We start from the raw sequence: 25,985 nt of genomic DNA on the forward strand, positions 1-25,985 counted from the left end.
GTCGCATGCCATCTTGAGATGGCACATTGGATGCTGGAAGAGGGCGAGCAGTGGGCGGCGTTATGTAGCGCAAGAAGGTCCCTCTGGCCCCCTCTCTCCATCCCCACACTTATGAAAAAGCGTTCCCTCCGCCCCCCACCTGTGGATCGCATTCGAGCATCGCATGTGGTTACAAACCACATGCGATCGCTCCTGCGATTCGACAGATATTATGTGCAGCACGTAAGATCTTGAGACCCGACATTTGACCGGCGTGCCTGTGCATCGCGTCGAATGTCCCCTTAAAAATGCATACAATCATTTGATTTATCGGCCAGATGCGGTCGAAATCGAAGGATTGTATGCGATATCTCACATATGTATGGGCATCATAACAGAGAGAATAGAAATGACATAATTCTGATTTCTCCTGTGGGTGTCTCTCCGTCCTCACTAAAATGTTATGTTACACATACGGAAAACAGATGGCACTGGTTTCGTGGCACAGCTTCTTCCTATAGGAAAGAGGGCCGGGGTTGCTCACTGTGGGCCTTATTTTGGTTCACTCTCAGAGGCAAATTCTTTCTCAAATGGACAAAACCATGTGCACTTCAGGGGGGCAGATGTAACATGTGCAGAGAGAATTACTTTTGGGTGGGGTTTTTCTTCAAAGTGATATCTATATTGCAGTGTAAAAATAAAGCAGTAAGTAATTCTATCTGCACCTGTTACATCTGCCCCACCTGCAGTGCACATGGTTTTGTCCATTTGAGAAGGAATTTGCCTCTGAGAGTGAATCAGTGTAAGGCCCTGTGTGCCCACCTAAAGTGACACATGAGCAAAAAATGGCAATGGGGATGGTAATTAACGCTCCTGCTGAAGTAGCAGTGTTACTAATCACAGAGATAGCTGCTAAACCAGATTAAGACGTGGCTTCATTTTAGTTGCCACTCCCCATAACCTCCCACAAGTAGTCCCTATCTGTCAGTTACTCCAGAGGGTGCTAAATATATAAGAAGTAGATTCTGATTGGTTGCCCATAGGAACATCACATGTGACGTAGAATTCACATCTTAGTAAATTTTCCCCACAGTGTGATAGCGCAACACCCTCAGCACGTGTGCATTGCGGCTCCGATGCAGTAGACAACACAGTAACCATTTGCTACAGTATATAAAGCTCTTTGGGGGGGGGGGGGGGGGATTCAATATTGGTCGATATATCGACAGGCAGAAATATCATCTGAATTCAACATTACTAGATCGAATTTGCATTCGGCTATTCAACGTTAGGGCCGTTCCTCCAACTGTCAGAAAAATTCTTTCACTCTGACAACACAGGGACCGGCGAATTACTCGCCAATCCCCGCGTTTAGTGTCAGGACTGGAAACTAATTCAACAATTTAGCAGTCCTGCTCCGACTATAAAAAATGTCAGATCTGGGGGCCGGCGGGCATCTCACCAGGAAGCCATTAGCAGTGACTGTTGTATCAGCGCTGATACTGTAGCTGTGGTCGCTGCTGCAGAGCGCTGACAGCTGCTGTAGGCAGCCACGGGACAGCTGACAGCCCTGCTCGGAGCCGGGGAAGAGCTGTCAGCCGCTGCAGGGTCAGCCGGACACACTGCCGGCAGTCCCCCAGGTATTGTGTCTGGCCACTGCTGCTGTCAGGGAACCCTGCAGCGGCTGTCAGATCTCCCCGACTCCATGTAGCGCTGACAGCTCTTCCCCAGCTCCCTCCAGCGGCTGTCAGAACTCTGTAGTAGAGGACACAGCTGCAGTATCAGTGCTGATACAGTGGCCCGCTGCTGATGATTCCCTGGTGTGCTACCCGCCACCACCCAGATCCGACAATTCATTGAATCTGAAAGCCTTCAATGGCAGTATTGAATACAAAAGTATTGAATAGGCAACTGAATTGAATAGGCAGTATTGGCGGGTATTCAATGCGGCCGATGAGAGGGTTAAACAGCGAGGATTGCCGAAAACCAGCGATCCTCGCTGTTTAACCCCCGCGGCGGCCACTCGCTCTATTCAACGTTCTGGGGAAATCCTCGTCGTCACAGGACGGCGAGAATTCCTCAAAACAGCGAGACCCGCGGCTAATGCAGAAAACTCGCTGTATTTAGGCGCGAGTCTTGCTGCTTCTGGAGCCGCATACGCCAATTCCCCCTCGCTCAAAAAATGGAGCGAGGGGGAATTGGCGTATGAGGGGGGGTGCGTTGAATACTGACAGGGTGAGTGGTGACAGCGAGCAGGAAGCCCTGCTCGCTGTCGCCGCTCACCCACAGCATTGAATACCTGCCATTAAAATGACAGTATTGAATAGGCGACTGAATTGAATAGGCAGTATTGAATACAACAGTATCGAATAGGCAGTATTGAAATGACAGTATTGAATAGGCGGCTGAATTGAATACATAGGTGCCGATTTATGTTTTTGCTGGTGGGTGCTCAAGCCAAAACTATAGGGGAGTGGCTTCATGGGGAAGGGGCGTGGCCACAAAATAATACCAATTTATATTACGCATCACAGTTGTCTACACAGTCCCTACAAGGACATGACTAGCATGGGCCAAAGCTTGTCACCCTTCACCAGCAGCCCCCTGGGCAATGGTTTGGGCTCCATCCACAACACCCAGCAGAGCCTCCACAACTATGGACCACCTGGGCATGAGAAGATGCTTAGCCCAAACTTTGATGCCCACACTGCTATGCTGGCCAGAAGCACGCAGCACCTCTCCAGGGGTCTTGGCACGCCACCTGCTTCCATCATAGAACAATCTTTCAGTCAGGCCCAAAAATATCTTTATCAACAGTTATCTGTGCATCATTTCTCATGAGAAATGATGCACAGATAACTGTTGATATTGAGCAAGATATTTTTGGGCCTGAGCAGATATTTAACGCCTGAGTCAGGCGGCCTGACATGACAGTCTCAAACAGAGACTCTCACAGAGTCACTCACAGTCAGACACTCACTAGTAGATGCTGGGCAGCTGGGCCTAGGCGGTCCTGCAGTGCCAGTCTGTCTCCGTTTGTTGGGGACCGGTACCGGGTAAGCTGCCTCGCTCCGACTTGGTCCAGGCCTCTTTGCGCAGGCTTGCTGCAGGTGGCGTGGCAGGTGTGCTGTAGGAGTCGACTAATGGCTCGGGCCATGGACTAATGGTGCACGGAGGAGACGGAGGGTGGTGGTTGGCGTCGGCGATGGTGTGACACGTAAGTATGCGTGGGGCGTGGGTGGCGGAAGTGTCCTATAGAGCGTCCGTGGCGGGTATGTTTTTTTTTTTCACCAGCTCAGCTAAATATTCTGCAGTGCTTCAGCGGCAAGTGGGACGGAGGGGGGGAAGACGACCGCCAGTGGGTGCCCATGAATTTCCGTGTGTGCTCAAGCCCTTGAGCACCCGCAGGATTGGTGCCTATGAATTTGAATAGGCAGTATTGAAACAGCAGTATTGAATAGGCGACTGAACCGAATAGGCAGTATTAACAGTATAGAATGGGCAAGTGCCAACATTTCCGCTGGCCGAAATATTGGCACATGTTTGAGGGAAATTTGCCAAAATTGTCTGTTTTGTCCAATCTGCAACTCGGCTGGTTATGATCAGATCTGTTTTGTGTCTGGGAATGCAGCTTCTTTACTAAGCCGACGAGTAAATGGACGCATTGACTTCCAACACCACCGCATGTATCGAGCTAAATTCCCTGGAAGACTGCAATCGCCAGCATTCATTGCTGCAGATGAGGGTGATACGGAGGTCAGAGGTCAGTAGAGGATGCGGGAGACTAGTCCTCCTTTCCGGGTGGCCAGTAGGAATTATATCCACACTCGCCTACTGTGCAGGAAGACTGGGAAACTCCCAAAGTCCTGGAAGATCTCCCACACTCCTGAGAGGGAAGAGCAGCCTCATACCGCCCACTTAACTGGGGCTTGATGATGGCGCTAATGGTGAATTGTATCAGCATGGCCCCACAAACCACAGGACAGGTCTGCTACAGTTTGATGCAATTTTCTAGACCTGGCCCCTACACCTCCCTGCGTCACCTCCCCGCGTCACCTCCCCATCTGGGTCTCCTGCAGAGAGAAAATAAATATTGTGTAATCACTGTAATGTAATCACCCACAAAACACAGACATGAGCTGGGAAATCTTTCTGAATGGCTTAATAGGTCAACATTAGGCATTTATTAAACAGGACATGATCCATTAAATCTTTTATTTTTGAAGCAAGTTTAAGTACCATAACAGAGGTTGCTTAGCTGCACAGCAAGTTGATGGTTATACAGTAACTTACCCTGTCTGTGAGTCACGATTACTTGGATGGAACAAAGAAAACAAAAAAGAACACAGCATACAGTATTTCCAATTGTGGAGCAGTTTCAAAGACTGTTACTACAGAACTACTACATACTAGGGATGTGCACCGGCGACGTTTCGTGTTTTGGATCTGGATCTGTTCCAAAACACCACTATTTTCGTGTTTCATGTTTCGTGTTTTGGGTTCTGATTTATTTTTTTAATGCATTAAAACTGCTAAAATTGCAGAATTGGGGGGGGGTTGCTCCTACACTATTGTTTACCTCAATAACATTAATTTCCACTCATATACAGTCTATCCTGAACACCTCACAATTTTGTTTTTAGGCCAAAAGGTTGCACTATGCAAAGAGACACAAGTGGACGGCACAAAAACTGGACTGATATTGCACACTTACTGTAGCATCACCCCTGGACTGAAATGACAGACTTAGCATCACCACTAGTCTGATACGGCACGGGTATCATCACCCCTGGACTGATGCAGCACATTTAGCATCACCCCTGGACTAATACAGCACAGATAGCATCACCCCTGGACTGATACGGCACATTTAGCATCACCCATGGACTGATACGGCACATTTAGCATCACCCATGGACTGATACGGCACAGATAGCATCACCCCATGACTGATACGGCACATTTAGCATAACCCCTGGACTGATACGGCACACTTAGCATGACCCCTGGACTGATACGGCACATTTAGCATCCCCCCTGGACTGATACGGCACAGATAGCATCACCCATGGACTGATACGGCACAGATAGCATCACCCCTGGACTGATACGGCACACTTAGCATCACCCCTGGACTGATACGGCACACTTAGCATCACCCCTGGACTGATACGGCACACTTAGCATCACCCCTGGACAAATACAGCACTCTTGGCAGCACCCATGGACTGATACAGCACAGATAGCATCACCCCTGGACTGATACGGCACATTTAGCATCACCCCTGGACTGATACAGCACACTTAGCATCACCCATGGACTGATACGGCACATTTAGCATCCCCCCTGGACTGATACGGCACAGATAGCATCACCCCTGGACTGATACGGCACATTTAGCATCACCCCTGGACTGATATGGCACATTTAGCATCACCCATGGACTGATACGGCACAGATAGCATCACCCCATGACTGATACGGCACATTTAGCATCACCCCTGGACTGATACGGCACAGATAGCATCACCCCATGACTGATACAGCACATTTAGCATCCCCCCTGGACTGATACAGCATAGATAGCATCACCCCTGGACTGATACGGCACACTTAGCATCACCCATGGACTGATACAGCACAGGTAGCATCACCCCTGGACTAATACGGCACATTTAGCATCACCCCATGACTGATTCGGCACATTTAGCATCACCCCTGGACTAATACAGCACAGGTAGCATCACCCCATGACTGATACGGCACACGTAGCATCACCCCAGGACGGATACAGCACACTTAGCATCACCTCTGGACTGATACGGCACACTTAGCACCACCCCTGGACTGATACGGCACGGGTATCATCACCCCTGGACTGATACGGCACAGATAGCATCACCCCATGACTGATACAGCACACTTAGCATCACCCCATGACTGATACGGCACAGATAGCATCATCCCTGGACTGATACGGCACAGGTGACATCATCCCTGGACTGATACGGCACAGGTGACATCATCCCTGGACTGATACGGCACATTTAGCATCACCCCTGGACTGATACGGCACATTTAGAATCACCCCTGGACTGATACGGCACATTTAGCATCACCCCTGGACTGATACGGCACATTTAGCATCACCCCTGGACTGATACGGCACATTTAGCAGCACCCCTGGACTGATACGGCACATTTAGCAGCACCCCATGACTGATACAGCACACTTAGCACCACCCCTGGACTGATACGGCACAGATAGCACCACCCCTGGACTGATACGGCACGGGTATCATCACCCCTGGACTGATACGGCACAGATAGCATCACCCCATGACTGATACAGCACACTTAGCATCACCCCATGACTGATACGGCACAGATAGCATCATCCCTGGACTGATACGGCACATTTAGCATCATCCCTGGACTGATACGGCACATTTAGCATCACCCCTGGACTGATACGGCACATTTAGCAGCACCCCTGGACTGATACGGCACATTTAGCAGCACCCCATGACTGATACAGCACACTTAGCACCACCCCTGGACTGATACGGCACAGATAGCACCACCCCTGGACTGATACGGCACGGGTATCATCACCCCTGGACTGATACGGCACAGATAGCATCACCCCATGACTGATACAGCACACTTAGCATCACCCCATGACTGATACGGCACAGATAGCATCATCCCTGGACTGATACGGCACAGGTGACATCATCCCTGGATTGATACGGCACAGGTGACATCATCCCTGGACTGATACGGCACACTTAGCAGCACCCCTGGACTGATACGGCACAGATAGCATCACCCCATGACTGATACGGCACACTTAGCATCACCCCTGGACTAATACAGCACACTTAGCATCACCCCAAGACTTATATGGCACACTTAGCATCACCGATGGACTGACACAACACACATAGCATCATAGCATCACCCCTAGAGTGATATGGCACACGTAGCATCACCCCTTGTCTGATACGACTGATACGGGGGGGGGGGGGGATTGGCATCCGTTGGAACTCGGTGGGGGTCAGAATTTGCGGATCCCATGTTATCTTATGGGGAGAACATTCCAGCTTTGCCCGGCAGTATCTCCAGTTCCCAGGGGTATAGCGATGCGGGGCCAGGCTCGTTGGAAAATGACAAGGGGGGGGGGACATGCCCGGGTGCACCCCTGAATCCGCAATTGAAACTGATTCAAACTGTATCGAATAATGCAGTATTGGATCATTACATGCTGTAGGTGTGTGCTGTGTCTGCCTGGGAGGGGGAAAGGGGTGGTCGGACCAGGGCCCCCGCTGGGCCCCTCCAGCAAGCCCGGGCCCAGGTAATTAGTAACTGCCCTCCTCCCCCATCTCGGCGGCCATGCAGCTCTCATTAGAGCTGTTCCTGGCGATTCTATATCACCAATCTGTACGCCATCAACCAGACTGGGTTGCACTCGCACAAGATGCCCGTGTGCCCCATTTTGACAGAGCACACCGCCGCCCTCCACAGTGCTTCCTGTTCTCGTCTGTAGCCCCCACTTGCCCTGCCCATCTCCCTGAAGCGAAGACGTGCAGGGAATCCGGAAATTTCTTACCAAATCTCTCACTTTCTGAATCTCTCATCCTATTAAATCTCACCCCATGCTTCTTTACATGCGTACTCCCATGTAGTCCAGTGCTTCTTGTACTAGATCACATTGCTTCTAGTTCAAATCGCTGTTGTAGTGTATTGCATGCGATTTGGACTAGGGCCCTTATTCTGTTTGACTTATTGTGGTTGATGAAATTCGCAGCCTTGCGAGTCCACCAGATGCTGCCCGCACGGCCGGCCGCCCCTCCTCGCACGGCGCGATTCCCTGCAGGCATGCGAATGGATGATTTGTTTCTATCTCAGCTGCCATCTAAGTCATGGTCTGCGCACAGACTGCACACAGGGGATGTGTAAGAGAACGTATGCCCTCGCATGGTACCGAGGGGATTCGGCGGTGGCGTCTCAGCGCTCGGTAAGCAGTGATTTTTGCTGATTGGCGAGCCAACCAGAATCAGTTCCATTGTGCACACGCAATCACAGGCTGTGCACGTGCTGTATAAGCAATCACAGACTGCGCACCCTATGAAGACTATGGACCTGGTTCACATCAAACTTCTACTCCCGGGAATATTGTCCCTGGATGATGCCAGGTTGGCCCCTTTCACACTGGGCTAGTCCCTGCATTTTCTGTTGTGTGAAGGGGCAGGAAGGAGGCGGGCAGGCGGTGGGATTGTGGCGATTACTCACCCCGGTTGCTGGTCCTCGATGCGGCCCGGTGATCCACACAGGCGGCGGGCGCAGATGACAGGTCAGACGGCGGGTGCAGATGACGCAGATCTCCGGCGTCAGTGAGGGCACCGGAGAGCTGGGTCATCTTCATCCGCCGCTGTCCTGTCATTTGCGCCACCGCTTCTGTGGATCCCCGGCCTGACAGCACACCAAGGACCGGCAACGCGGGTAAGTACCCCCTAGCCCTTTCACACCGGCCAGGTCCCCGATTTGAATCCGGGAACAACCCTGCTCCGGATTTTGGCCCGGGACCCTTTCACACCAGCGCTTTTCGCGGGATGTTCTCGGGCCTAACCCAGGAAATTTGGCTGGTGTGAAAGGGTCCAAAGGGCTAAGAACTACACCAGAATTAGAGGCACCTATCTTTTCCCACCCTTACCCATCCCAGCCCACCCCTCCCCTTCCCTGCCTTACCCCCCCCCCCTCCCCCAGGGTGAAGTGCAGTACTAAACCGCCTTACTCACTGAGTCAGACTCAGTCAGCGAGGATTCACTAAACTACAACTCTCAGCTCCAGGCTAAAGGAGGCCGCTCAGCGAAGGGCAAGGCTGTCCCACTTGGCGGGTCCCTTCCCATGATGCACTTGCACATTCTTGGCTACCCACAGTCTTGCTGTGAAGCCAGGCGCAGTCCGGCCCTGTTTTAGGTCGCAGCAGCTGCGTTTGACATCACACAGCCACCGCACGCCATCTTGTTGTCGCCAACTTGTCACCGCACTAAAACTGCTTATATCTCCTGCGACAATAGGAGAGAGCATATTTAATTGCACTGCTGTTGAATTTCCTGCCATTGTCACGGTGAGAGGACAAATCCTTTTGCCTACCTCTGCCAGGAGCATGTCCAGGAAACAGTGTATGTGATTATTAAAATAAAAATTAAAAGATTAAATGTGGCTTTGCATTGGCTCATGTTAGCTCTGTATCGGGTGCATTGTTTCAAAACATTTTATTACTTAGATACAGCTTTAATAAATGTAATCTGACAGTTGTGTGCACAACACTTGAAAGAATTTGGAGCATGTGAACGTTACAGTAGAACGGAGAAGCACAATAGGAGGATCACTGCAAAAGGCAGAGACGTAAACAAGGCCAATCTATTGTCACCCACACGTAGAGGTTATTACACCTAATACACCTCAAGCTGTTTGTGACAGGAATGTCAAGTCTATCATTACAGTTGTACTGTAGGACAATTCTGTTTTTCTTTCCACAGTAATTGACTTTTCGGCAAAGGTTTCGCTGTATGATAAATATATTCACAGATATATACGCAAATTACACACCCTGCCAGCGCTGACCTACGCAGTGCACCCAGATGGTTGCCTCAGATGGTATCTCTGCGGGCAGGATTTGGATCACGTGGATCTCATGTCTCAGGGTTTATCATACTACTACACAAGTATTTGCTTTCCAGTGTATGCATTGGGTCCTTGTATGACTCGCCTCCTACAGAGTAACCTTCGTAGTGCGCCCACCATGGCTGCCTCATATGGTGCACTTGGGGATGGAACATTGGGGCAGATGTATTAAGCCTTAACAAGAGATAAATGCAAGTGTGATAAGGAGAGATAAACATCCAGCCAATCAGCTCCTTACTGACTTTTTTCAAACACAGGCTGTAAAGGCCCCCATACACTAGGGCGACTTGTCCTTAGGACAAGTCGCCCCCGACTTCCCCCTGAGCTTCCCCGGCTGCTCCCCGGGGGAGCTTGATTAGATTGGCACTTGATGTGCCATTTTTTACATGTGATAAATCGTCTTGATTTATCACATGTAAAAAACCCGGGGAGCGGGGGGGGGGGGGGGTCTACAGAGCAGGGCTGCTGGTGGGAGCAGGGGGGAGCTGGGGACGCTGCGGGGGACACAGGCGGCATAGAGCCGGGAGCTGTCAGTGCTAGAAAAAAAAGCCTATACAATGAATGGGCAGCCTGTGATTGGCTGAGCGCTCTCTCAGCCAATTGCTGACTGGCTGAGAGAGCGCTCAGCCAATCACAGGCCGCCCATTCATTGTATGGGCTTTTTTTATTCAGTACTGACAGCTCCCGCCGGCTCTCCCTGCCCGGCTCTATGCCGCCTGTGTCCCCCGCAGCGTCCCCAGCCCCCCCTGCTCCCTCTACCGCCGCGCCGCCCCACTAGGTCCCAAGTCGGGTGGTCGGACGTGCAGCAGGTCCGACCACCCGACGCAGATCCGATGCGCACGGGACCGCGCATCGGATCTGAGGGGACATCAAAACTAGCCGATTTTGGTCCGATTTCGGCCAGATCCGACTGATCTAGCTGAAATCTGACCAAAATCGGCTAGTGTATGGGGGCCTTAACATGGCAGTTAGCAGGTGATTGGCTGGACGTTTATCTCTCCCTATCACCCTTGGATTTATCTCTTGTTAAAGCTTAATACATCTGCCCCATGGACCTGAATATACACTGAAATCACCCATTTTGGGCAATTTATTTTAGGGATAATCTATTCCACCCAGGGTAATCCTACGCAGAGCACCTAAAATGGCTGCTGCACCTGGTACCTTGTCAGGGAGGAGTACACAACCCATAGAAGTCATTATCCAAAATGCTGCTCCACTCCTGCATTATGCTTACTGTGTGCTCAAGGGTTTATTTTGTCTGTGACTTGTCTGTTACTGTACCACCAACATGCTCTGTATTACTGTACTACCTACATCCTCTCTATTACTGATTACTGTACTACCAACATCCTCTGTATTATGTGCATTGTTATAATGTCTGTAATGCTTTTGAGTCCTGTTGGAGAAAGTGCGCTATATAAATTTAATTTACCTGTTTTATATATATATATATATATATATATATATATATATATATATATATATAAAGTTTCTAAGGTGGCACTCCTGGAAAACGATGCTCTACTGGCTTTACTCTAAGCCTTAATATGTCCGGTGCCTTCCAATGTGGAGGTGCGGGTGCGACTCCGCATGCAATAGGAGAGCGGGGGTGGCGGCACTCGGAGAGAAATAAATACAGCAGACGAGGTTTTAAGAAACCGACGTTTCAAGATCCGTAGACCTTTTTATCAAGGTGCTGGTGAGAAGGTCTACGGAAGGTCTATGGATCTTGAAACGTCGGTTTCTTAAAATCTCGTCTGCTGTATTTATTTATCTCAGAGTGCTGCCGCCCCCGTTCTCTTTTATATATATATATATATATATATATATATATGCAAAAACTTTGGCACTCTGGATGATCCCAAACAACTTCCGTGGTGCTGTACCAGATAGTTAAATACACAGCAGTTTTTTGTCCCCAGAGACAAAATAAGTCTGCACTCCACGTTTTCCAAAAATAAATTGTATTAAAAAAAGATACATTACAAAGTGCTCCAGCAGTGTCATCAACGTTTCATGGCCCCTACGGCCATTTCGTCAGGATGTGGGCTGCAGAATAAAGTGCACCAGTGCCAGGACAGTGTGGTGTGTGTGCAGTCTTACCTGACTTAAGTAGTGTGGGTCCTAGAGGTGTGTCTACGGTGCTGCTCCGTTCCCCGCCACGATGCCGGCGGCGTGCGCTCAACTTCCGGGTCCCGGTGCGTCACTGGATTGCCGTTGCGTCACTTCCACTCAGCGTCTGGCTCCGTGACACGCACTGGTTTCCGTGTTTGCGGTTCACCAGAAGGCGTCACGATGGGGGCGGGTCTGCAGCTCCTATTGGGTGATAAGGCAAAGAGAAAACTTAAGCATCTCTGTAAGTCTTTGCGCGTGTGTTATATAATGTAAACAAAACGGTGAAGTAGTGATAGTAAAGTAACCCCTGGTGGACCTGTAAAGAAAAAAGTTATATAGTGATAACCATGTTAATAATAGGTCTGTCATGCCGGCATGTTAGATTCTTATGCATATACATGACGGTTAATGGATTACAGCTTATGGACTTTCTAATGCAGAAAAAGAAGGCACCAGTGATTTGTAATGAGATTTATTAATAGGGTCCTTTAAGATATATATATGTCCTAATGGGACCATTAGAGAGATGCCCCCGTGTTAACAAACAGAACCAAAAGGATGGATGTGTTAGATCATAGAGGAGGGGAAGGAAGCGGGCAACATATGGATGGATTATAAAAAGACATTAAACGAGAACTTTTCATTTAGTCCAGCTGGTGCCACCTTGTTCAGAATGTAAATCCATTTGGCTTCTCTCTGGATGAGAAGCCTCTGTCTGTCTCCTCCTCTTGGTAATGGTGGTATAAAGTCAATGATCTTATACTTTAGACTTGATAGTGGATGTCCAGCAGATTTGAAATGCCGGGGAACCGGTTGGTCTATATCTTTGCCATCTAGAGCTGTTTTTATAGCTGACCGGTGCCATGCTGCTCTAGTGCGAAACTGGGTGCTGGTTTGGCCAATGTAGTATAACCCACACGGGCACTCTATCATATATATTACGAACTGTGTCGTGCATGTGACTACATGTTTGATGTGGTATTGCTGGCCGTTGTGTGGATGTACAAAGAAAGATCCAGGTTCCAAATATTTACATGTTGTGCATGATGGACATCTGTAACATCCTGATTTTTTGGCTTGAATGTTAAACAGTTATGGTGGTACTGGGGGTGCTGGGTTAGTTTTCATGAGAATGAAATGTCCGGTGCCTTCCAATGTGGAGGTGCGGGTGTGACTCTGCATGCAATAGGAGAGCGGGGGTGGCGGCACTCGGAGAGAAATAAATACAGCAGACGAGGTTTTAAGAAACCGACGTTTCAAGATCCTTAGACCTTTTTATGAAGGTGCTGGTGAGAAGGTCTACGGAAGGTCTACGGATCTTGAAACGTCGGTTTCTTAAAATCTCGTCTGCTGTATTTATTTCTCTCCGAGTGCCGCCGCCCCCGCTCTCCTATATATATATATATATATATATATATATATATATATATATATATGTATCCCCAATATTCCAACTCGCGCTAGAGCCTCTCTGAAGCACATAGGAGTCTCATTGGAGATACATTTGCTTATTTTATTTGGATGAAGAATCATCATCCACGCTTTTAGGTAAATTATTTTAAGTTCGATTTAAAGGAGGCTGACAGGAATTCAAAAAAACTGCTACTTCATAGGTAAATTTCATCTACTCCAATTCAAAGGAGGCCGACAGGAATTTTAAGACCTGTTCCATTATAGGCCACACAAATTGGCTTAAATCCAAACCTACCAGCGGATATAGATATATACCCCCAATATAGGTCTAAAGAACATCTTGTCTTATAATAATAAATTCCAAAAAATATCTGTATAACGAAGAAAGCATTCTACAGATTTTACAAAAATCACGACCACAAGATTATTGTATTTCCCCTGATGAAGTCTCTGTGAGACGAAACGCATTGGGATTGTCTACAAGCGTTTTTACCTGACTATCCTGTGAAGAAAAATAAATAAACAAACCATTGGAAAAAGACCTCCTGTTTTACTTTTGCAAATTTGCATTTGGACTTTGTTGTAGGCGCCATACCACTATTGGGTAAAAAAAAAAAAAAAAAAATATATATATATATATATATATATATATATATATATACAGTCCTTTAGATGCGTGGCACTGAGGTCTTAGGCAAAATGACGCAATACGTAGCCTAGTTGCAGGTTGACGTTTCAGCCACTTTATTGTGGCTTATGTAAGCTGTTTTGAAAAAAGCCACAATAAAGTGGCTGAAACGTCAACCTGCAACTAGGCTACGTATTGCGTCATTTTGCCTAAGACCTCAGTGCCGCGCATCTAAAGGACTGCATACAGTGGTGTCATTTGGACACTTCACAGCGAGGGCACGGGGGCACGATTCAGTCAGCAAGGAGCTGAGTGCCATTTACCATCCGTTTCATTATATATATATATATATATATATATATATATATATATATATATAGGATCTTGGCAAAAAGGCGTCACTCGGAGTCTTGATAGAAATTCAAAAGTGCTTTATTGCGTTGTAACCGACACCAGTGTTTCGAGCTCAAGGCTCGTCCTCAGGGTTCAACTCACAATGAACAAATGACAGTGTAATATACCCCACAAAGATTCCCGCGCTTACAAAATGACATTATACTTACCTGGATCAGGTGTGACACCAGCGTGTGCAGCAGATAGTCGGAACGCTCCTGTGCCACTGCGTTCTCCCGGGTGACGTCATCACGGTGCGTCCCCGCCTGTGGAAGGCACGCCGGCAACATAAGCTCTCACGACTTCCGCATACTGACCCGCATGCGTCATCCTAAACCAGGTGTGTTCTAAGGGCACAATAAATAAATAAATAAATGCGCCATTATAAGTGACAGTGCTTGTACGATCATATGCATCAAAAATTCCATACACATGAATAACATATTAAAATGGTGAAAAATATGTAAATACATATAAGAAAAAAAATACAAAAAGACATACAAAAAAACAACATTTAAAAAGAGTAACCCAATTTTCAGTCAGTGTATGAACATATCAATATAATTTAGTAATATAATAGCAGCGCCTACTATGGGCCTGCTGGCAACCTTAAATGCATATGAAACAATACTGACCAATCCTTTGAAATTATGGGTATAATATCATAGGAGCAGCGGAAGATCATAATAATCTAACAAATATTCATTACCCTTTCTGATATAACATAAAATCAGCATCATAGTGTAAACTTCATACCATCTGTAATGATACAGACCAACCTGTGCTACATGGATTTACAAAAAGCTTTGCAATCCATGTTGCTCGTTGAGCCCCCTAGGGGCAATCGTGTCCAATACATGAATCCATCTTGCCTCCGCCTGAAGGAGCTTTTTACCTCTGTTACCCCCTCTATAATGTGGGGGCACATGGTCTATAATCTTAGACCTCAAACTAGCTATACCATGACCCATCTGGACACAGTGACGGGCCACGGGCTGGTCACTGTTCCCACTAGCCAATGCCTGTCTGATGGCATGGCGATGGTTCGCCATCCTCTCTTTAAACTGACATTCTGTCTTGCCCACGTAATAAAGACCACATGGACAAGACAGAATGTAGACCACGAATTTAGTGGAGCACGTGACCGCAAATCTGATGGGAATTTTGCGGCCAGTGTGAGGGTGGTTAATGTATTTTCCCACTAACAAAGATCCACAAGTAGTGCATCCCACACATTTATAACATCCTGCTGGACGTGTCAAAAAATTAGTGGGTGCTGATTTTTTTGTGAGCTCACTGATATCCAATTTAACCAGGAGGTCATTCAAGTTTTTACCTCGTTTGTAGGCTGGCATAATCTGCAACTTGTTTAAACCTACTAGTTCTTTATCCGTAGTAATGAGGGACCACTGCTGTTTGACTCTCCTAGTCACTTCCTGACTATCTTTAGCAAATTGGTTGACCCAAGGAATTTTAAATTTTGTTTGTTCTGTCCTATCAGGTGGATTTAAAGCTATGTCCCTTGGGATCTGTAAAACTTTTTGTTTAATTTTATTCAGGGAGCTACGTCTGTAACCTCTCTCTTCAAATTTTTCTTGCATTAAATCTAGCTGTTTTGAAGTCTCATCAGGGTCACTGGTAATACGACGAACTCTTAACATCTGCGAGAAGGGTAAACCCTCCCGCAGGGGTAATGGATGGCAACTTTCGTGGCGTAAAAGAGTGTTCCTATCAGTTTCCTTCACGAAGATGGAAGTAGAAATTTTATTGTTGTTTAACACAATTTTAACATCCAGAAAATTCACCACACTATCACTGATAGTGAAAGTGAACTTAACTGGACTGGCCGACTGGTTGTGTGTCTCGAACAAATTAGTGAGGGACTGTGTGGACCCTTGCCAAAAAATCAAAAGGTCATCGATATAACGAAGGTATAGAATTACTTTATCACTCTCTGGTCCATGATGAAATAAGGAATCATCAATGGCGCACATAAAAGCATTGGCGTACGATGGGGCCACCGGGGACCCCATCGCACAGCCAAGCCTCTGCCTGTACATTTTGCCATTGAAAGTAAAATAATTCCTATGCAAGACCAGAAATAACAACTTCATAAACATATGTGAATCAGGACCACAATAAACATCATTATTGTCAATGAGCGAGCACACTGCATCCATCCCCTGAGTGTGGGGGATGCAAGTGTACAAGCTCGTGACATCGGCACTACACAATAACATGTTCTCTGGCCATGTCTCTACTTGCTGCAAACGTTTAATAAGCATGTTAGAGTCTTTCAAATATGCCTTGGTCTGTTGTATACAAGGGTTCAAGTAGGAATCAAGTAGTGTAGAAACCGGATGATACAAAGATCCCCTGGCAGAAATAATTGGTCTGCCAGGGGGATCTATCAGTTTCTTGTGTACCTTGGGTAAGGTGTAAAACAAGGGTACAATAGGAAAATCGGTTTTCAAGGCCCCACATATGTCTTCTGAAATAGTCCCTTCATTAAATGCTGCCGCAAGGGTATCATCCAATTCCCTCTTAAATTTTACAGAGGGGTCCTCACCCAATGGTTCATAGACTTCACAATCAGAGAGCTGGCGCTGACACTCCTGTAAATAATTGTGTAGATCCTGTACTACCACTGAGCCTCCTTTGTCTGCCTTACGTATGACTATGTCTGTCCTTTTCTGTAATGTTCTTAGCGCGTTGCGCTCATCATTGGACAGATTATTGGCAATATGACAGGTAGGCTCAGTGGTATGGATGGAATTTTCCATCATCCTAGTGAAGGACCGAATGGATGGGTTATGTGATTGTGGGTCATATTTTGATCTAGGTTGTAACCTTTTTAGCTGTACAGGCATAGATGGAGTCACTTCCCCAACATTGTTGGTGTTAATACTGGGTATGTGGTTAGCAAAATGTTCTCGGAGCCTTAAGGAACGTCCAAATCTGAAGGTATCAACCTTCCATTGAAAACTGTCCCTTTTAGCAGTCGGCACAAACGACAATCCCTTCGAAAGCACCCGCACTTCTGTGTCACTCAAAGGGATTGCAGACAAATTGAACACCAAGTCCTTACCTAGCGTGCGGCTTTCCGACCTTTTCTGACGCTCGTTTTGTTTGCTGCGCCGCGTCCTGCGCCTCGACCTGCCGGTGGTTTGAGGGAGGCTCTTGTTACCGTGCCTAAAGGGAGGGCACTCTGAGATGCAGTAGAAGGTCCCTGTATGTCGGCATCGCTGGCTGAGGTGCTTGTGCCTTCATAATCCGTATGATTACGGTTTCTCTGGCGTCTCTCATATGGTTTCTTGCCACCTTTGGGTCTTTCAGTGCTGAGCCATAAATATACCCGGTTTTGTTCGTAGTCTAGTTGTACTTTACGTTTTTTCTCTCGCTTGAATCTTATCAGATCCCGTCGGTATGCCTCAATTTGTTGATTGAGCTTAGAGGACCAATCTGTCTGAGGATCCTCTGTCAGCACAGGCTTGTGTGTCGACTCAAAGAGGGTTAGTTTGTTTCTAACCAAAGCAAGTTCTTTTGTGGACTCATCCACCACCAAAAGCAAAAGGTCCATAGAACACTTATTGAGTATACTAACCCAACGTTTACAAAATAAGATATTTTGTCTACCAATTGTCGGCATATTGGTCACTCTGAAGCCGCGGGGTATATGCTTCTCCTTGTAGTACTCCGCTAATGTGGAAGCATGTAGCATATAATCAATTTCACGTTTTTTGAGCGAGAACCAGTCCTTGTATAAATCCTCATTCTCAATCACCGCTGTATGTGCTGTAGATTCACCCGCTTTAATTATTGAATCTGCTTCGACGTCAGAGTAGCTAAAAAATTCTCCAGTATCAATTTGGGACAGATGTATCCCCAGGTCTGTATCCATGGTGTGAAATCCGCAACAATTGCTCACCAAGATAGATAGTCCCAAAACAAAGTAACTGGGGTTACTCACAAGAATCCACTGCAGGATACACTTTAAGGTGAGGGTGTGGGTGCCTTGACAGGGGTGCGGAAATATTCAGCCACGAAGTATTTCCAGCCCAATGTAGACAGGGAGGTGAGTCCGGCACTCCACCAATATGTACAACTCCGCAACTTGCTCCGGTGCCTTCCCAGGTGTGTGGACCAAATACAGGATCTTGGCAAAAAGGCGTCACTCGGAGTCTTGATAGAAATTCAAAAGTGCTTTATTGCGTTGTAACCGACACCAGTGTTTCGAGCTCAAGGCTCGTCCTCAGGGTTCAACTCACAATGAACAAATGACAGTGTAATATACCCCACAAAGATTCCCGCGCTTACAAAATGACATTATACTTACCTGGATCAGGTGTGACACCAGCGTGTGCAGCAGATAGTCGGAACGCTCCTGTGCCACTGCGTTCTCCCGGGTGACGTCATCACGGTGCGTCCCCGCCTGTGGAACGCACGCCGGCAACATAAGCTCTCACGACTTCCGCATACTGACCCGCATGCGTCATCCTAAACCAGGTGTGTTCTAAGGGCACAATAAATAAATAAATAAATAAATGCGCCATTATAAGTGACAGTGCTTGTACGATCATATGCATCAAAAATTCCATACACATGAATAACATATTAAAATGGTGAAAAATATGTAAATACATATAAGAAAAAAAATACAAAAAGACATACAAAAAAACAACATTTAAAAAGAGTAACCCGATTTTCAGTCAGTGTATGAACATATCAATATAATTTAGTAATATAATAGCAGCGCCTACTATGGGCCTGCTGGCAACCTTAAATGCATATGAAACAATACTGACCAATCCTTTGAAATTATGGGTATAATATCATAGGAGCAGCGGAAGATCATAATAATCTAACAAATATTCATTACCCTTTCTGATATAACATAAAATCAGCATCATAGTGTAAACTTCATACCATCTGTAATGATACAGACCAACCTGTGCTACATGGATTTACAAAAAGCTTTGCAATCCATGTTGCTCGTTGAGCCCCCTAGGGGCAATCGTGTCCAATACATGAATCCATCTTGCCTCCGCCTGAAGGAGCTTTTTACCTCTGTTACCCCCTCTATAATGTGGGGGCACATGGTCTATAATCTTAGACCTCAAACTAGCTATACCATGACCCATCTGGACACAGTGACGGGCCACGGGCTGGTCACTGTTCCCACTAGCCAATGCCTGTCTGATGGCATGGCAATGGTTCGCCATCCTCTCTTTAAACTGACATTCTGTCTTGCCCACGTAATAAAGACCACATGGACAAGACAGAATGTAGACCACGATTATAGACCATGTGCCCCCACATTATAGAGGGGGTAACAGAGGTAAAAAGCTCCTTCAGGCGGAGGCAAGATGGATTCATGTATTGGACACTATGATGCTGATTTTATGTTATATCAGAAAGGGTAATGAATATTTGTTAGATTATTATGATCTTCCGCTGCTCCTATGATATTATACCCATAATTTCAAAGGATTGGTCAGTATTGTTTCATATGCATTTAAGGTTGCCAGCAGGCCCATAGTAGGCGCTGCTATTATATTACTAAATTATATTGATATGTTCATACACTGACTGAAAATTGGGTTACTCTTTTTTAATGTTGTTTTTTTGTATGTCTTTTTGTATTTTTTTTCTTATATGTATTTACATATTTTTCACCATTTTAATATGTTATTCATGTGTATGGAATTTTTGATGCATATGATCGTACAAGCACTGTCACTTATAATGGCGCATTTATTTATTTATTTATTTATTGTGCCCTTAGAACACACCTGGTTTAGGATGACGCATGCGGGTCAGTATGCGGAAGTCGTGAGAGCTTATGTTGCCGGCGTGCGTTCCACAGGCGGGGACGCACCGTGATGACGTCACCCGGGAGAACGCAGTGGCACAGGAGCGTTCCGACTATCTGCTGCACACGCTGGTGTCACACCTGATCCAGGTAAGTATAATGTCATTTTGTAAGCGCGGGAATCTTTGTGGGGTATATTACACTGTCATTTGTTCATTGTGAGTTGAACCCTGAGGACGAGCCTTGAGCTCGAAACACTGGTGTCGGTTACAACGCAATAAAGCACTTTTGAATTTCTATCAAGACTCCGAGTGACGCCTTTTTGCCAAGATCCTGTATTTGGTCCACACACCTGGGAAGGCACCGGAGCAAGTTGCGGAGTTGTACATATTGGTGGAGTGCCGGACTCACCTCCCTGTCTACATTGGGCTGGAAATACTTCGTGGCTGAATATTTCCGCACCCCTGTCAAGGCACCCACACCCTCACCTTAAAGTGTATCCTGCAGTGGATTCTTGTGAGTAACCCCAGTTACTTTGTTTTGGGACTATCTATCTTGGTGAGCAATTGTTGCGGATTTCACACCATGGATACAGACCTGGGGATACATCTGTCCCAAATTGATACTGGAGAATTTTTTAGCTACTCTGACGTCGAAGCAGATTCAATAATTAAAGCGGGTGAATCTACAGCACATACAGCGGTGATTGAGAATGAGGATTTATACAAGGACTGGTTCTCGCTCAAAAAACGTGAAATTGATTATATGCTACATGCTTCCACATTAGCGGAGTACTACAAGGAGAAGCATATACCCCGCGGCTTCAGAGTGACCAATATGCCGACAATTGGTAGACAAAATATCTTATTTTGTAAACGTTGGGTTAGTATACTCAATAAGTGTTCTATGGACCTTTTGCTTTTGGTGGTGGATGAGTCCACAAAAGAACTTGCTTTGGTTAGAAACAAACTAACCCTCTTTGAGTCGACACACAAGCCTGTGCTGACAGAGGATCCTCAGACAGATTGGTCCTCTAAGCTCAATCAACAAATTGAGGCATACCGACGGGATCTGATAAGATTCAAGCGAGAGAAAAAACGTAAAGTTCAACTAGACTACGAACAAAACCGGGTATATTTATGGCTCAGCACTGAAAGACCCAAAGGTGGCAAGAAACCATATGAGAGACGCCAGAGAAACCGTAATCATACGGATTATGAAGGCACAAGCACCTCAGCCAGCGATGCCGACATACAGGGACCTTCTACTGCATCTCAGAGTGCCCTCCCTTTAGGCACGGTAACAAGAGCCTCCCTCAAACCACCGGCAGGTCGAGGCGCAGGACGCGGCGCAGCAAACAAAACGAGCGTCAGAAAAGGTCGGAAAGCCACACGCTAGGTAAGGACTTGGTGTTCAATTTGTCTGCAATCCCTTTGAGTGACACAGAAGTGCGGGTGCTTTCGAAGGGATTGTCGTTTGTGCCGACTGCTAAAAGGGACAGTTTTCAATGGAAGGTTGATACCTTCAGATTTGGACGTTCCTTAAGGCTCCGAGAACATTTTGCTAACCACATACCCAGTATTAACACCAACAATGTTGGGGAAGTGACTCCATCTATGCCTGTACAGCTAAAAAGGTTACAACCTAGATCAAAATATGACCCACAATCACATAACCCATCCATTCGGTCCTTCACTAGGATGATGGAAAATTCCATCCATACCACTGAGACTACCTGTCATATTGCCAATAATCTGTCCAATGATGAGCGCAACGCGCTAAGAACATTACAGAAAAGGACAGACATAGTCATACGTAAGGCAGACAAAGGAGGCTCAGTGGTAGTACAGGATCTACACAATTATTTACAGGAGTGTCAGCGCCAGCTCTCTGATTGTGAAGTCTATGAACCATTGGGTGAGGACCCCTCTGTAAAATTTAAGAGGGAATTGGATGATACCCTTGCGGCAGCATTTAATGAAGGGACTATTTCAGAAGACATATGTGGGGCCTTGAAAACCGATTTTCCTATTGTACCCTTGTTTTACACCTTACCCAAGGTACACAAGAAACTGATAGATCCCCCTGGCAGACCAATTATTTCTGCCAGGGGATCTTTGTATCATCCGGTTTCTACACTACTTGATTCCTACTTGAACCCTTGTATACAACAGACCAAGGCGTATTTGAAAGACTCTAACATGCTTATTAAATGTTTGCAGCAAGTAGAGACATGGCCAGAGAACATGTTATTGTGTAGTGCCGATGTCACGAGCTTGTACACTTGCATCCCCCACACTCAGGGGATGGATGCAGTGTGCTCGCTCATTGACAATAATGATGTTTATTGTGGTCCTGATTCACATATGTTTATGAAGTTGTTATTTCTGGTCTTGCATAGGAATTATTTTACTTTCAATGGCAAAATGTACAGGCAGAGGCTTGGCTGTGCGATGGGGTCCCCGGTGGCCCCATCGTACGCCAATGCTTTTATGTGCGCCATTGATGATTCCTTATTTCATCATGGACCAGAGAGTGATAAAGTAATTCTATACCTTCGTTATATCGATGACCTTTTGATTTTTTGGCAAGGGTCCACACAGTCCCTCACTAATTTGTTCGAGACACACAACCAGTCGGCCAGTCCAGTTAAGTTCACTTTCACTATCAGTGATAGTGTGGTGAATTTTCTGGATGTTAAAATTGTGTTAAACAACAATAAAATTTCTACTTCCATCTTCGTGAAGGAAACTGATAGGAACACTCTTTTACGCCACGAAAGTTGCCATCCATTACCCCTGCGGGAGGGTTTACCCTTCTCGCAGATGTTAAGAGTTCGTCGTATTACCAGTGACCCTGATGAGACTTCAAAACAGCTAGATTTAATGCAAGAAAAATTTGAAGAGAGAGGTTACAGACGTAGCTCCCTGAATAAAATTAAACAAAAAGTTTTACAGATCCCAAGGGACATAGCTTTAAATCCACCTGATAGGACAGAACAAACAAAATTTAAAATTCCTTGGGTCAACCAATTTGCTAAAGATAGTCAGGAAGTGACTAGGAGAGTCAAACAGCAGTGGTCCCTCATTACTACGGATAAAGAACTAGTAGGTTTAAACAAGTTGCAGATTATGCCAGCCTACAAACGAGGGAAAAACTTGAATGACCTCCTGGTTAAATTGGATATCAGTGAGCTCACAAAAAAATCAGCACCCACTCATTTTTTGACACGTCCAGCAGGATGTTATAAATGTGTGGGATGCACTACTTGTGGATCTTTGTTAGTGGGAAAATACATTAACCACCCTCACACTGGCCGCAAAATTCCCATCAGATTTGCGGTCACGTGCTCCACTAAATTCGTGGTCTACATTCTGTCTTGTCCATGTGGTCTTTATTACGTGGGCAAGACAGAATGTCAGTTTAAAGAGAGGATGGCGAACCATCGCCATGCCATCAGACAGGCATTGGCTAGTGGGAACAGTGACCAGCCCGTGGCCCGTCACTGTGTCCAGATGGGTCATGGTATAGCTAGTTTGAGGTCTAAGATTATAGACCATGTGCCCCCACATTATAGAGGGGGTAACAGAGGTAAAAAGCTCCTTCAGGCGGAGGCAAGATGGATTCATGTATTGGACACGATTGCCCCTAGGGGGCTCAACGAGCAACATGGATTGCAAAGCTTTTTGTAAATCCATGTAGCACAGGTTGGTCTGTATCATTACAGATGGTATGAAGTTTACACTATGATGCTGATTTTATGTTATATCAGAAAGGGTAATGAATATTTGTTAGATTATTATGATCTTCCGCTGCTCCTATGATATTATACCCATAATTTCAAAGGATTGGTCAGTATTGTTTCATATGCATTTAAGGTTGCCAGCAGGCCCATAGTAGGCGCTGCTATTATATTACTAAATTATATTGATATGTTCATACACTGACTGAAAATTGGGTTACTCTTTTTAAATGTTGTTTTTTTGTATGTCTTTTTGTATTTTTTTTCTTATATGTATTTACATATTTTTCACCATTTTAATATGTTATTCATGTGTATGGAATTTTTGATGCATATGATCGTACAAGCACTGTCACTTATAATGGCGCATTTATTTATTTATTTATTGTGCCCTTAGAACACACCTGGTTTAGGATGACGCATGCGGGTCAGTATGCGGAAGTCGTGAGAGCTTATGTTGCCGGCGTGCGTTCCACAGGCGGGGACGCACCGTGATGACGTCACCCGGGAGAACGCAGTGGCACAGGAGCGTTCCGACTATCTGCTGCACACGCTGGTGTCACACCTGATCCAGGTAAGTATAATGTCATTTTGTAAGCGCGGGAATCTTTGTGGGGTATATTACACTGTCATTTGTTCATTGTGAGTTGAACCCTGAGGACGAGCCTTGAGCTCGAAACACTGGTGTCGGTTACAACGCAATAAAGCACTTTTGAATTTCTATCAAGACTCCGAGTGACGCCTTTTTGCCAAGATCCTGTATTTGGTCCACACACCTGGGAAGGCACCGGAGCAAGTTGCGGAGTTGTACATATTGGTGGAGTGCCGGACTCACCTCCCTGTCTATATATATATATATATATATATATATCCAGGCAAAGGCAATCTTGCACACTCCTAGAAATTCACCAGGTGGGTGCTCAGACCATGTAAAAGGTTAGTAGATTGGCAATTAGAGGCAGGCACACCATTGCGATAAAAGATGAAAGTTTATAAGATGAATATTTTCAAAAGATCCATGTATGCAGCGGAACAGCGATAAAACAGCAATCCATACTTAGCATGACCATCAGGTACAAGGAATCACAGATACATCACTGCAGGATCAGTCTGGCTCAACAGCTGTTTCGGCACGTGGTATGCCGTCATCAGGAGCCTGATGACGGCATACCACGTGCCGAAACAGCTGTTGAGCCAGACTGATCCTGCAGTGATGTATCTGTGATTCCTTGTACCTGATGGTCATGCTAAGTATGGATTGCTGTTTTATCGCTGTTCCGCTGCATACATGGATCTTTTGAAAATATTCATCTTATAAACTTTCATCTTTTATCGCAATGGTGTGCCTGCCTCTAATTGCCAATCTATATATATATATATATATATATATATATATATATATATATATGAGAAAACGGTGAAAAAGACCCTTATTTGCGCTAGTGAAAAGAAGCAGCACTCTATAATTCCTCCCTGTTAGTGAAGGAAAGGGAAAAGAATGAGATAGAAATGGGTATAGAGTGCGCTAATTAGCCACCACCTTCAAAGTGTAAACCTTACACAATATATGTTCAATGTACAAAAACTTTTTATTAAAATTTTAAATACACAAATCAGACATGGCATTCCAGTTTCTTATTTCAAGGTGGAGAAAGACCCGACGCGTTTCATCATGAAAGACTTCATCAGGGGTGCCGTTACCACTACGTCAACCGTAGGGATCAAACTATTGTGGACAGGTATTATGTGTCGTCACTCTTATAGAAGTACACAGAATCGAAAGATATATAATTTTTTCCCAGCGACCTCTAGACACAATCTCAGGTGTCAGATTGCACAAATGTGGAGTTAAGCTCAATTTAGCAGTCTATCCAGTGAGAATCCAATGTCTGAATGCAGCTGCATTTCTATCTCTATATATATATATAGTCATGTGGGAATGAAGAGGCACTCAGAGGAACTTTTGAAATAAACGTTATATTGTGCAAAGTACCAACGTTTCGAGGCCTGGGCGCCCCTTTGTCAAGGTGAAGAACAAGGTGAATTCACCTTGTTTTGAACCTTGACAAAGGGGCACCCAGGCCCCAAAACGTAAGGAGCGCCTGGGTGCAGTCCCCAATGACGATGATGGGGACTGCGATCTGCGGCGGTAGTTAGCTTTTTTGTAGGAAATTTCTGTGCAATCGCCTTTTTTTTTGTTAAGTGG

At 45.9% G+C, this 25,985-nt stretch overlaps 1 protein-coding gene across 1 annotated transcript in view; it reads right to left on the minus strand.

The window, feature by feature from the left end:
• Positions 1–25,985, minus strand: part of MXRA8 (matrix remodeling associated 8) — a 543,508-nt gene that overhangs the window by 102,249 nt on the left and 415,274 nt on the right. The gene's annotated exons all lie outside the window — the stretch shown is intronic.

The sequence above is a fragment of the Crinia signifera genome, chromosome 19, assembly GCF_055691185.1.
Source record: "Crinia signifera chromosome 19, ASM5569118v1, whole genome shotgun sequence".
NCBI lineage: Eukaryota > Metazoa > Chordata > Amphibia > Anura > Myobatrachidae > Crinia > Crinia signifera.